The sequence below is a fragment of the Lutra lutra genome, chromosome 4 (assembly GCF_902655055.1).
Source record: "Lutra lutra chromosome 4, mLutLut1.2, whole genome shotgun sequence".
Taxonomy (NCBI): Eukaryota; Metazoa; Chordata; class Mammalia; order Carnivora; family Mustelidae; genus Lutra; species Lutra lutra.
The window spans coordinates 116,222,757-116,236,734 of record NC_062281.1 but is presented as its reverse complement, the minus strand read 5'-3'; the positions used below and the strand labels follow the sequence as shown (position 1 = coordinate 116,236,734).

General features: G+C 45.2%; 1 protein-coding gene across 6 annotated transcripts in view; it reads left to right on the top strand.

Annotated features, from left to right (window-relative positions):
- The window catches only part of TLCD4 (TLC domain containing 4), a 125,324-nt gene that overhangs the window by 38,495 nt on the left and 72,851 nt on the right, over positions 1 to 13,978 (top strand). The window contains exon 1 of one of the 6 annotated variants that reach the window (XM_047723657.1): positions 2,845 to 3,173. The exons of the other annotated variants lie outside the window; for them this stretch is intronic. The gene's annotated coding sequence lies outside the window, so the exon portion shown is untranslated. Of the gene's footprint in view, positions 1 to 2,844; positions 3,174 to 13,978 lie in introns of those variants that run through there. 6 annotated transcript variants of the gene reach the window in all.

Here is a 13,978-nt window from a genome sequence, read left to right as displayed (position 1 = left end):
ACATTTCTATAAAGAAGACGTCCGGATGGCCAACAGACACATGAAAAGATGCCCAATGGCACTCATCAGAGAAATGCAAATCAAAACCACAATGAGATATCACCTCACACCTGTCCGAATGGCTAAAATCAAAAACAGAAGAAACAACAAGTGTTGGTGAGGATGTTAAGAAAAAGGAAACTGTGTGTTGTTGGTCGGAATGCAAACTGGTGCAGCCACTGTGGAAAATAGTACAGAGTTGCCTCAAAAAAAAAAAAACTGAATTACTGTATGATCCAGTAATTCCACTACTGGTATTTAGCCAAAGAGTATGAAAACACTCATTCGAAAAGATATATGCACCCTTATGTTGATTGCAGCATTATTTACAATAGCCAAAATATGGACGCAACCCAGGTATTCCATAGATGAATGGATAAAGGAGATCTATGTCTGTGAGGATGGGTGAAATAGGTAAGGAGAATTAAGAGTACACCTATGATGAACAATGAGTAATGTATATAATTGTTGAGGCACTATATTGCTTACCTGAAGTTAATATAACACTGTACATTAATCATATTGGAATTAAAAAAAACTCAAAACACACAGAAAGAAGATACATAAAAACAAATATAATAAACCATATTTCCTGTCTAGAGTATATGCAAAAAAAATTTTTTATCAGGAAAATTTGCCTCAAAAATTCTGTACCTTTTGCTTTTTTTTTTTTTTTTTAAGATTTTATTTATTTGACAGAGGTCACAAGTAAGCAGAGAGGCAGGTGGGGGGGGGGAGCAGGCTCCCTGCTAAGCAGAGAGCCCGATGTAGGGCTCCATCCCAGGACCCTGAGATCATGACCTGAGCCAAAGGCAGAGGCTTAACCCAGTGAGCCACCCAGGCGCCCCAGTTTTTCTCTTTTTAAAGAAAGAAAAATAATTTCATCTCTCTGAACCGTTTCAGTGAGCAAAAGTATAAGAAGTGCAGTTCAGCTTTGATATCTCACAGTTAACAAGCAGAAAAACTTAAGACAGTAAATAACAGAATTTGGGGAAACTGTTCTTGGAAAGAGAGGATTGGTAAAATGAAGTTAAGAATAATTAGAAATCTAAATGTGAATAATAAAATGAATATTTTTAAAGAAATTAAGCTGCATTACAATTTTGATAAAAAAAATACGCAGCTGATACAGTTTCCTACCTCCTAAGTTCATTGAGTTTTGATTCTCAAAATTCTACTAATTCTACTAATATTTACTAATTCTACTAATATTTACTGAATTCCTTTCCTTATCTCAGACCTTGTCCTTGATGTATTCGCTTACATGCTCTGTATAATCTCGCAACAACCTGCAGATTTAATGGTGCATTTGTAGAGGCCTGATATGAAGGAATATATAGTGGGACATAGAGTATAGAGTGGATTTTTGTGGGTTTGCAGGGTTTTGGCTGCTGCTATGGGTGTAAGAAAATACGTATATTAAACATAATGATGGTGTATTTATCAGGGAAAAAAACCAAACAACTATTAGCCACTGGAGACAAGCACAGGGGAGGGGCTGGAGTTGATATGTGGAGGCAGAGTCCAGAGTTGACATGTGCAATCTGTACACCTAGGGCTTACCCCACAGATGAGCACACACAGCCACCTTGTCCCTGCAGAGTTATGATCTAGCCACGTGAACGCGGAAAGCAGGTGTGGGGCAAACCAAAGTTGTCGAGGACGGAAGACCTTGTGAAGAAAATACAGTGGAACAGGTTGTGGTCAAAGGGCACTCCTGAGAGTCTTGGGGAGAGAAAGGAGAAATTCACTTGGGGCCTGCAGAATCTTCTACCCTGCTTGACTGCAGGCAGGCTGTTGTCTGTAGGACAGAATAGGTTTTGTCTCTCTAGGTCAGTCTGAGGTACGTTTACCGAGACTGGGGTCTCCAGCGGTAACTATGAATTATTATCACCATTTGAGAAATGAAGAAATGGAGCCTCAGTGAGGTTCGGTTAGCTAACATGTATTTGTGTGTATGTAAATATTAGGTAAAACATATTAGTCCCACTGATAGGCATTTCTTACAAATAACTGCCCTACATTATTAAGAGTGGTGGTTACTAATTAACATTAGAAGCCACATCTTCTAATTTTTTGAATACTTTTCGCAAATTTTAACAGCCTAAATATACCTCTTCATCATTTTGTTTTATTCAAACCAATTCCGTCGTGTTAATCCAGAACATTTGAAGGTTTTTGAGGTTGTACATAGCAGGTCAGAAGAGCTACTATTGAATGGCAAACTTTAGGCATTGGGCAACTTGGAAATGTCCACCAGCATCAAAAATTCAAATCCTATTACCCCACCCTGACAGCAGAGGGGCTTCCATGTTGGGTGTAGGTGGAGTGCTAGTGCACTCTAGGGTGTTTTTCAGGGATTCCGGAGGAGGCGGCTCCAAGAGAACGGGCCTGTTTCACACACGCCCCCTACCCAGTTTGGAATGCACCTGCAGTCCCTAGCAAGAACTGGGTGGACCTGGCTTTGGCCAAGCCAGACGTGGCATGAAAAATCTGCAACTATCTTTTCATCTCCTTTCTTTTATTAATACAAATTCATAATCTGAAAAGAATTTCGGTTACGTGGCGAACCCAGGTACTGGCCGCTGCGGAAGCGGACTCAGACCGTTCCTCCCCACTTGCTAGTTTTGCTCCTTGCTTTGGCAAGCGGAGGAACCGCACGCCCTGTCCCTGGCGAGGTGTGTTCTTCCCGAATCCCACCGCAGCCCTCCTTGGGTGTTCCCGTTTCGGAGCCCTTTCCGGGACCCAAGTCCAGCTCGCGAAGGTCGGCCCTACAGCGGCCTCGGGGCCCCGCCCACTTTGGCCGCGGGTCGCAGCAGCCACGAGCCGGAGTGGGAGCCGGAGCCGGAGCCCGAGCGGCCGCGGCCCCTTTAAGGAGCCGCTCTGCGGTAACCCTAGCCCGCAGTCCGGGCGGGCGCGGCGGCCGCGGCGGTGTCTGTAGTCTCTGTGACTGCTTCTCCGAGCGGCCCGGGGCCCCGCGGCTCCCCTGGCTCCCGCCGAGGATCTCGCGGGGTGACTCTGGCCAGCGCCAGCCCTCGGGCCGGGCCAGATGACCAGGTTTCTGTAACCACCCGCCGCCCTCCCCGGCCCGGTGCAGCCGCCGCCCGCGCGAGTCGCCCCGGGACCCGGCACAGGTGACGCTGTTTGGAGGGGGTTCGGGGAAAAGGGCGGGCTCGCTTCTGCCCCGCGGTTCCCCAGCGCCGCCGAGCACGGCCCGCGGGCAGGGGCGCCGGGGCTTCCCGCCCCCGGCCTAGCGCGGCCGCGGGCTACGGCACCCGGAGCTGGGTGGGCGTCCCGAGCGCGGAGGCGGCCAGGGGCGCCTGGGCGGGCTGCAGCAGGTGTGTGCGGCCGCGCAGCATCCTCCCGGCCCCGCGGGCTCCCGCGCCGCTCGCGGCGCTGACGGTGTCCCGGGGCCCGCGGCCCCGCGCCGCCCGTAAGCCCGGCGTTCTGCTGGCGTCCCCCGGGTGCGCGATTCGTGCTGCTGGGTCTGCCCGGGAAGCTTCCCGGCTCTCAGCCCAAAGGGGTGGGTGCGTGAGGCAGCCAGGGAAAGCTTTCTTGTTAGAGGCCGGTACACAGGTGCATCAAGTGGGTAAGTCTCCCCTCCCCCCCATCTAAATAAAACAAGACGCTTTTATTCACCCTTGTAGTTCTCAAGTGCGTCCCATTTTTAGCCATCTCATGCAGAATAGTAGTGGGAAAGGGACTGGGCTCTATTTACAGCTCTACCATTGTAACCCCTGCAAGTTTATTAAACCGAGAACCTCGGTTTACCCAGCCATGAAATGGGATTCCTGCAGCCCCAAGAGGGTGGGAAAACCTCTGTGAAAGTACTTTGAGTTGTTGAAGTTCACTAAAGGGTCACTATTGATGGCCAGTACGTTTTCCCCCCTCAATTGTATAATCTGTTAATGTAGCACACATTTTCATGTGAATTTATAAAATTGTTCCTAAAGAGTGATCTTTGACAGTGTTTAAATGAATCCAGTGCCAGTTTGGGGACAAGATGGGAGAGTTTATGTGGTTATTAGGAGTTGATGTGTGAGGCAGGAAACAAGCTATCATTTTAGTAAAATCTTCACCAGTCATAAATGGAGTTGAGAAAAATCGATCTTGTTCTGTGTTTGTGTTGAGAGAGATACTGCTGTGTGAGCCCATGGTATAGGTTGGAATGCAGCTTTATCTTTCTGTAGCCAGTTAAGGTAATAAGACAGAGAATCTCAGTTCCCTTCTAAGTGTGAAGTGGAGAATTCCACCCCCCCCCCCCGTGTTAATCTTTTCCTTAAATTGTAGGGATGGAACTAAATTAGAAAAGTGGGCTCCTGCCATGCTAGAAAATTGGAGAAAATTGGGAAGAATGGCTCCAGAAACTGTGGACTTTAGTCGACTTGCCACCTCCCCTTCCTGTGCCATCAGATGACCCTGAGAATATATTTAGAGTGCTACTTTTCTTTTTACTCCTGCAACTCCTTTTGCCACAATACCTCCCTCCAGCTCTGGAATCCTTACTGTGTGATCTTGTACAGATTTTACCTGTCTGGAGCGGGGCACTTGGCATCCAGTGGCTCAGTCAGTCGTAATTGTTTACTCTATGAGCTTTCTGTTCCTATTCCTTTGCCTCTAAGTCTCTTGACCTTGTTGGAAAGAATAATGGCTTTTCATCACTAAAGCTGTATACTTGGAAGTGCCTAGGAATGGCAAGGGTCAAGGGCCAAAGCTAACCCAGAGAAGCTGGGTCTTCTCAGTACACCCTGGAGTATGGATGCCAGAGTTGGCCTGTCTTTTCCTTCCCCTCTGAAATCTTAATCAGGGAGAGATTCATTTGATCACCAAGGTAAACAGAGGCCTTGGGAGCTGGAGCTATCAGAGACCTAACTCCGTGCTAGGTGGATGAAGAGCGATCCCAGCAAAGGAGTGGGGAGGAGGACATGGTGACCTGGGAGGGATGGATGGCCTGCCTAATAATCGGGCAATCGGAGAGGTAGTGAAGGAGCCCTGTATTCCCCCACTAGGAAGTGGGAAAAGGGTTGGATTGCAGAAAGGGGCTAGTAGTAGAGCTTCCAGGCCAATTCTGGAATGTGTCCTAGGTGAGACCTCCCCTTCTCCCTAGTTCCCTCTGAGTGTGTTTCTTGCCCTTCTGAGTCTAGAGCAGCCCTCTCCTCCCACCCTACTTTTATGTTCTACCCTGAAAGCCGGCATCTCAAGTATGAGCAGAAACCAAGGTTTCATAAGAAACCTTCAGACCTCAGTGTCTCCCTGTTCCCTTCTTCTCAAATTAGTGGCCCATATCCTACAGATGAAGGCTCCATTTAGCATTGATATCTCTTGGAAGGTTAAAAAGTAGGATAGGTCTTTTGGCTGAAAAAAGTAAACTGAGCAGTCTTATGGGAAGATACAGAAAACGAGTTTTTCTGTGGCAGAAGAGAATGAATGAATTGTCTGGGTGAGAATTGTGGGAGGGTGGACAAGGGAGGGCAGAAGCGGGGGTGGGGGTGGTAGAATTGTGCTGGACAGCTTGTGCCCTCGTCCTTGAGAGGAAAGGTTGCCCCCACGCATGTACAGCCACCTTGCTGTGCTTTCCCTCCTTCCCTTTGCCTTGCAAGAGGAAGAAGATGGCAATATGGAGGTGGGGTAACCATCTGTTCTCGAGGACGGGTACCAGACTTTAACTCCCCACTCGGGCTGAGCTGCATTCACCTGGCATCGGTATCAGGCACTAAATGTATGACACCAGAGAATGCATTACATCAGGAAAGTGAGGTTCATTTTGTAAGAAAACCTAAGGCATTGTGCGAGCGACTTTGGTGGTGTTTTTTCTTGTTGGAGATGAAAGGTAGCACACAAAGAAACGGAGTCCTACTGCTCTGAGGTTTGTTATTCATAGTGAGACAGTTGGATATTCTGCAAGCAGATCCCAGACCTGAAAAGAAGGCAGGAATAGCAAAGGATCTTTTTTTTTTTTTTTTTCTCCTCAGAACATTGGTCTGTTCAAGGAGAAGGCAATCCTTTGGATACATGAGAAGGAGCTTGTGAATCATTGTAAAAGGCCAAGGTTTGTGAAAACAGCGGGTGAAGAAGACAGCTGGAAGTCTGTTCAGAGCTTGGGTCAGAATGAGGAAGGGAGTTGCTGAGCAGTGGGACGGAGAGCAAGGGGGTAGTCTGACTAAGGGGACAAAGGCTTATCTAAAGCAGTGTTTCAAACGTTTCTGGATTTTACAACACAGTACAAAATGGTTTTTTTGCACTGCGACCCAGGACATAAGTAAGTATAGGTGCATCTGAAACCAGTTTCATGAAACAATATGCACCCTTACTGTATAGCATTCTGTTTTCTGTTTCTGTTTCTGTGCTTTCTGTTCCTATTCAGTATTCTGAAAAATCCTCACTTGTTAGTAGACCAGAGTCCACTGTTTGGAAGTCATTTGCCTAATGAGTAGATAAATAGGTTGCATTCAGGTTGGACATGCAGGAGGGGAACACAGAATTGATTGGGAAATCGGGACCTCTGTTGCTGGGGACAGGAGGTGGTGTGAGGACTCATCTGGTGTCACATGGGTGCAGGACTCACATTGGCGTAGGCAGCTGGATGGACAAGTGCAAAGGGGAAACTTCCTGCTGATTCTGTCCACTTCAAAGCAAAATAGTTGGTTTTGAGGAAAAAGAAAGCATGGAAGGAGTAAACTTGGGATTTGAAAACAGTGTCTTTAAAGCAGATTTCTCTCCGTAGGTTAAGAGGACAGGTAGATCCAGAACAGACTGGCTGGTGGGTTTAGGCCATGTCCACTTTCATCAGCTGGATAGGGAACAGAGGGGCTCATATGCAGTGTGTGGGTTCATAATTCCTCTTAGAGCTTTGAGAAGTTCTTAACAGAAGCGGGTGGGATGTGTTATTGCAAAACCCCATTGCTGATGAAGCTCATTAGGAAATTAGCTGCCTTACAGAGGATTGGAATGTATTCTTACCTTGTGTGAAAGGGTTAGCTTATCAAAGCTTCCTTAGATGCCTGTTTCACCATCGAACTGGAATCCTTATTCGTGGTCTTCAAAAGCTTCTTGGGGAGCTAAGTGAGGCAGAAGCCAGCATCCACCATCCTTGAGGAAATGTCCAGTAACCATGCCCTGGAGTTAATCGAGGGCAAAGTTTATCTGCATGCCTTTGGTTGCCTTTTCGTAACAATTAACACCTGACTCATACACCTGGCCCTGTGACCCGTGAGTGAGCACAGCAAAGCGTGGAGGGCAGCGTGCACAAGTGTCACAGTTCACTGGGGTTGCTTGTTTACTTGCTTGTGTTTATCATCCACATTCTGTCCAGTTGGATCCTCTCTTTGACCCATCCTTGCTTTGATTTTCTTACCTTAGGTGATATGTTTTCAGTGCTTCTCGTTCCTTCTCCTCTGCTGTCCTGTGTATATCTTGAACTTTGCCTGATGTTATCTCTGAGCTCTGGACTTATGGTATCCACCTGACTGTTCCTATAGAGTCCAGTGTTGGGATCCTGGCCTATGCTGCACCGGTGTCTGCCCGATCCTGCCTGGGCCACCTAGGAAGTAACCATTCATTGATGGGTTTATACATTGGTTTTGATTTGATTTTTACATTTTGGGGATGCGGAGAATCTGTCCTGGTCAAGTTAATTTAATTAGCTTTCTCCAGATTGGCTTTAAAAAACCTTCCAAAAGTACATTTGAAGGCATAGAAAACTTCTCCCTATTTGGTGTGTATTTGTTGAGTGGAATTGGGGAAGAAGGAATTTTTCATTTGGTGAAAAATATAGAACAACTAAACCCTCCCCCTTTACAAAGTTTTAACATTTTAGGGGCATGATCACCAAACTAGTCTTGCTCAGTTAACATGTTTTGCTCTAACACATGTAAAAAAAACATTGAGATGATTAAGAATTTAAATGTTTTATAATTTGCTGTATGCTGTTTTAAGGACTTAAAAAGACTGCAGCTGTGTTCTGATTGAGAAAGATCCTTTGCCTTTCCATATTTTAGCAACCTGTGTGTATGTCACTAAACAGATCAATTTCTTCCCTGCTTTGTGGAGGAATCCATGGCAGGATAAAGGCTCTAAGGGAGGGAGGCTGAGTTGTCCATAGGGAAGGCCTAGCCACAGAGCAAAGACTGCTTGTTTGGAGGATCCCAGCATAGTATTTCCCAACCAGACCCTTGAGACATTGGACATTTTGAGGATTCCAGAATGCTTTACAACCTGAAGTCACTGCATGTTTTCTTCAGTGTTTTTTATTTCTTAATTACAAAAGTGAAACTTTCTTGTTATAAATAACATAAAGAAAAACCATGAAAATAACCAATGCTCAAGAAGATGACAGTTTACTTCTTTCCCTTTCTCCAGCTCCCATTTTCCCTGATCTCACTTCCAAATACAGCCAGTTAGTCCTTCTTCTCTACAAATGTCAAAAAAAGCCAGTTAGCTATTTACGAGAAATGTATTATTTCACTTCCTGCTCTTTTTTTTTTCCCCCACCCCAGAGCATGTGATGGGTGAATGCCCTTTGGTATCATCTCGTTTAGTTAAGTGTCTGTTTAGCCTTTGATAGTGTGGCTGCACCGGCATATTTTATTATCCCCCTATCAGTGACCCTGAGAGCTGCTTCTGATGTTGTGGGAAACACCCTTGTACATGCCTCCTTTGACACATTCCTGTTTGGAGGATAAAAGATGAAATCTTTAGTAGACTGCTTAATTTTAAAATTCAGTTAACAGAGTGCTGTCAAAATTTACTTATTCTGGGGCGCCTGGGTGGCTCAGTGGGTTAAGCCTCTGCCTTCGGCTCAGGTCATGATCTCAGGGTCCTGGGATCGAGCCCCGCATCGGGCTCTCTGCTCAGCAGTGAGCCTGCTTCCTCCTCTATCTGCCTGCCTCTCTGTCTACTTGTGATCTCTCTCTCTGTCAAATAAATAAATAAAATCTTTTAAAAAATTTACTTATTCTACCATTTAATTCCCCAAATATCCATTCAGCAGTGAAATGATATCACTGTACACTCTAAGGATTTCCTAGCAGGGCGGTGCACAGCCTTTGCTGACCAGGGTTCATCATCTGGAGTAGGGGAACTAGGCATACACATTGCTGATAGTATCTTTAATTTTACTTATACCTACCCAATTCCAAAAGTGTTTTGGGATGGCTTACAAAGATGCACGCAATAGGATAAGATACGGTAAATTTAGGATGAGAAAGAAATATAAGCTAAAGGAAAATAAGAGGGAGTTATGAGTGAAGTTGGTTAGTATACTTTGAAGTTCTGGCTATAAGTATTCCAGCAGCCTAAGAGAAGAAGCAAGCAATCCACACCGAGCTTCAAGGTGTCCCGAAGAGAAACCAGATTGGAGAAATCCATCTGTTTCTGGTTCTAGGAGGTGAGAGAAATTTCCCCTTCGGATTTTCAGCCAGAAAACACTGCATCTGCAATGGCCAGCATTCTCAACAACGTCCCCAGTGTTGTACAGCAAAACCTAGCGACCTTGCCTTATGCTGCTGTTTCATACCATGTTCCTCCATGCTAGTCAGGGGTCTCATGCCTTGGCAAGTCCTCAGTGAAAGGTTATTAGGGTGAGGGGGAAGTCCATGGGTTTAATCCAGAGAGAGCTATAAGAGGACAGATGAAAACAGCAATCTGGTATTGTTCTTAGACAATTTTTTTTCTATAGTACCGAATGTATCATTTGAGTAGAATTTCTGTGAGTAGAACCCACTTGCTCAGGATTTCTAGGTTTCCTACTTACAAAGCAAGAAGTGAGGATGTTTATTTATTTATTTTTAAAGACTTTATTTAAATTCCCGTTGCCATACAGCATGTCCTGTTAGTGTCAAGTGTACAGTGTAGTGATTCAACACTTCCATACGGCCCCTGGCACTTGTCACGACAGGTGCACTCCTCAATTCCCCCATCACCTGTTTCACCCATCCTCTCAGCCACCACCAATGTATCAGAACTTTAACAATGGATGAAATCTTTTCTCTTAAAAACACGCATGCAGGGCGCCTGGGTGGCTCAGTGGGTTGAGCCACTGCCTTCGGCTCAGGTCATGATCTCAGGGTCCTGGGATCGAGTCCCGCATCCGGCTCTCTGCTCAGCAGTGAGCCTGCTTCCCTCTCTCTCTCTCTCTCTCTCTCTATCTGTCTGCCTCTCCGTCTACTTGTGATCTCTGTCAAATAAATAAATAAAATCTTTAAAAAAAAAAAAACAAAACAAAAAAAACACGCATGCACAAGTCTGTCGTTGGGCCGTACATGCAGGATGGCTCATGTTCACATTGATGAGCTCCATGAGTGAGAGAGGCTCTGAGCCACCATTCCAAGAAATCTTGAGCACTTCTCTGAGCTCTTCAGTATTTCCGGGTTGTCCCATAGGAGAGTGTCAGCAGGACCCCGAGATCTACAGGTTGGGGTGGCGTGACCTTATTTAGTGGAGCCGGGGAAGTTCAAGTGTCATGAGCCACCTGGGTCTGTGTTTCCATGGCCACATTCACTCAAGTCTTACCTCAGAGCATTGTCCCAGAATAGTTCTTTATTACCAAATCTATGGGTCAAGCTGAGGTACTTTTACAGGACCTCTCCTGAATTTAAACTTGAGGTTTATAGTAAATGTTAACCTTGAGGTCACCCGAAGCTTCATGTGATTGTTTTGAACATCACCTCCTAGCCTGAGACATGGTTCAGGGAAACGTGTCCCTGTGTTCAGATTTTTTGGCTGCCTGACAAGTGTCAAACAGATATATCATCATGCTGGTAAATATCATGTTTATTGGGAAACAGTGCAGCTGACAAAGGCAATTTTATGGGAAGATATTAGAAGAGAAGAGAAACCACTCTCCGTGTACCTTGGTAGGGTTTTAAGTGACCCTTAGGGAACAGAATGAAAGGTCACCTAGAGAATTTAGAAACTCCTTGGCTTTTTCTCATTGAAGCCACCATATCTCCCAGCTGGATAGAAGGTGTAAACAAGCTGTTGGGCCCCTAGGCCATAGGTTAAAAGGAGGGGGAAATGATCACATTGCTCTGGATACCCAATATCCTATCCTGCTGTGACTTGGTACCATTTGAGAGATGGGTGTAACATTTCTTGGTTAGGAAAAGGTGATAACCAGTGCTATCCTTTATTGAGTGGTGTTTTGATGTAATCATGAATAACCACCCCCAAACCTAAGGGCTTAAAACAATGATTTATTATTTCTCATGATTCTGTGGTTGGCTGGGCAGTTACTCTGCTGGTTATAGGCTCATTCATATGGCTGCATTCAGCTGGAGGGTGCACTGGGCTGGAAAATGGGGGTGGGCTTGCCAGCATGGCTGGTGGCTCGTACTGAGTGCTGACTGTCAGCTGGCTGTCTCCATTCTCCAGGTGATCGCTCATGCTCCAGTATTCTAGACTGGTTTCTTTACATGGCAGGTTTAGAGCAACACTCAAGCGAGCAAAAGGCCAATGCTACTAGGTCTTCTGAGGCCTACTGAGGCCCTAGGACTCTCACAGCCTCTTTTCTACTCATTGTTTCTCAGCAGGTGCAAGGCCAGCCCAGATTCCTGGGGTCAGACACATAGACTCCACCCCTGGAGTGGCAGTGTCACAGTGACAAGGAATTATCACAAGTGGCTGCATGTGCCAAGCCTTGTGTTGGGCACATTTAGTTCATCTCGCTCGAGCCAGACAACTGTCTTGCAACATAGGCATTCTTGTCCCCTTTCATAGGACTTGCAAGTCAGAAAGGTCATATTCTTCTTGCCCGTGGCCACTTGATAAATCCTGGGAGGAGGATTTGATTCTAGGTTTCTCTTAGGTGAATGGAATGCATTTTAAGACTCAACAGGTGAGAGAAATTTGCGAAATTCTTCTTCAGCTCCTTTAACCCATTCAGTGCTATTTCTGGTTCCTGTGGGGAGCAGGCGAAAAGAGATGCTCTGCATCCCAAGGATTCTCTCAGGGGTAATTGGATGGACAGTTGAAACGTAAGAAGGACCTTCCTGTCTTCTTAGGTTCTGATTTCCCAGCTTGCTTGGCAGTGATTCCTTTAGCAAAAGAACAAATAAAAAAATCTTGCTCTGTCCAGCTTTTCCTTGACTTCACAGTGTTGGGAGAAAGCCAAGAGATGTCCCAAGCCAAGAAGCTCCCTTCCAGGAAGGGAATTGCAAGGAAGTAAGGACATCAGAGGTTGGGTAGAGGTTGGCTGCAGGAATGTGTTCCTCTTCCTGAGTCCCGCAGGTGACATGGTGCCATCTGGTCTCTGCTTCTGCTGTAGGGCTCCTCGGTAACCTCTTCTAAGGCTTGGGGAGTGTGTTGTATTTGAAATGTTGACTTCCTTAAAGATGGGCCCTCAAATTGTACACCCTTCCAACCCCTTATTATTTGTGTCAAGTACTGTATTTGTATGATTTTCCAGTTACTATTGTCTCCTGGCTTAAGGCATTCTGATTTATCCAAAATCCAGTGGCTGTCATTGGAGCTCTTAGGTTTGCAAAACAAAAACTTCTTTATAAAAGCTTTAAGTAGGGTGAGATGCTAGGAAACGTTTACCAAGTAAATAAAATGTGCTATCTGTACTCTGAGCCTTAAGATTGTAGAAAACGGATTGAATTTCTAAGGGGAGAATTCTCAATGCATTGGGGGTCAGGAATCAACAGAGCAGTGGGGAGAGCTGGGGAAGGTGGCCTTTTCCCACTGTCATTCTCTTGCAGCCCCACTTCTTGTTAGGCTTTGTAAAAACAAATCCCGCATCAGAGAGTCAGTGTAAAATGAAATAAAAAAATAAGACAAAAAACTTACAAAGTTGACACAACATAGATTAACTGTATTAGATTTCATTTTATTTATTTTGAAGTTAGTAGCCAGAACATGTAAAAAGTTTAAGTAAACATAAGCGAGGAAAATAAGAATAAACGTTTTATTAAAATCTTAATTAAAAATACCTGTAATAGAAGGGAAACCTGATCAAGTGCTCTGGGAAACCAGGAGAGAAATTATTTCTTGAAAAAGCAAGACTTCTCAGGGAGAGCCTAAGAAGCTGGGATAACCCTCCCTCCTCTCCCCCACTTGCTGTGCCAGAATATCTTGGTGGGGATTCTGAGCTGTGTGGAAAAAATATCAGTCCCTACCACACACTCCTGCGCGCCCACCCCCCCACCCGCCCCGCCACAAAACTGTAAAAGGGAAGACTACAGAATCTTCTTGGCTGGTTGGAATAAGAATATATACAGAGAAAGTATTAGGTACATGTGAGAGGGGCAGGGAGAATCTCTGGGATATGAAAATTAAAAAACACTGGATGAGAGGGACCAGAGAAAGATCTAGAAGACATTTAGCATAGGATGTAAGGAGACAGATAAAAGGGAAATCTTGTCCTAAAGAGATCCTTTAGCAATATGAATTAGCTGTTACAACAGTTCTCTGAGCTGTGTAGCAAGATGGGGCCACCCCACGGTCGCTGAGTGGGTTCCCCAAACAGCACCAGCTGGGGAACAGAATTTCAGCCTCCCTCCTTTTCATACATGCCGTGATTGTAATTATTACATAGGATGGTGGGGAAAATAAAGGCCAGTTAGAAATGGATGAATATATAACCTTAAATATTTTATTTTTTGTTATCATTAAAATGATTTATAATTCAAAAAATTATTTCAAAGATGTGTCATTGCATTGCCAGTGTGTGTAACAGAATCAAAGAGTGTCTCTGCAATTTGAATTCTGTTATATGCTCTTGAAAGAAAAAGGATTGAAGGAATGGGAAAAATATAAAGGATACCCTTATTCAAAGTTTAGTATCTTTTTTTTTTTTAAAGATTTTATTTATTTATTTGACAGATAGAGATCACAGGCAGGCAGAGAGGCAGGCAGAGAGAGAGAGAGAGAGAGAGAGAGAGGAGGAAGCAGGCTCCCCGCTGAGCAGAGAGCCCGATGCGGGGCTCGATCCCAGGACCCT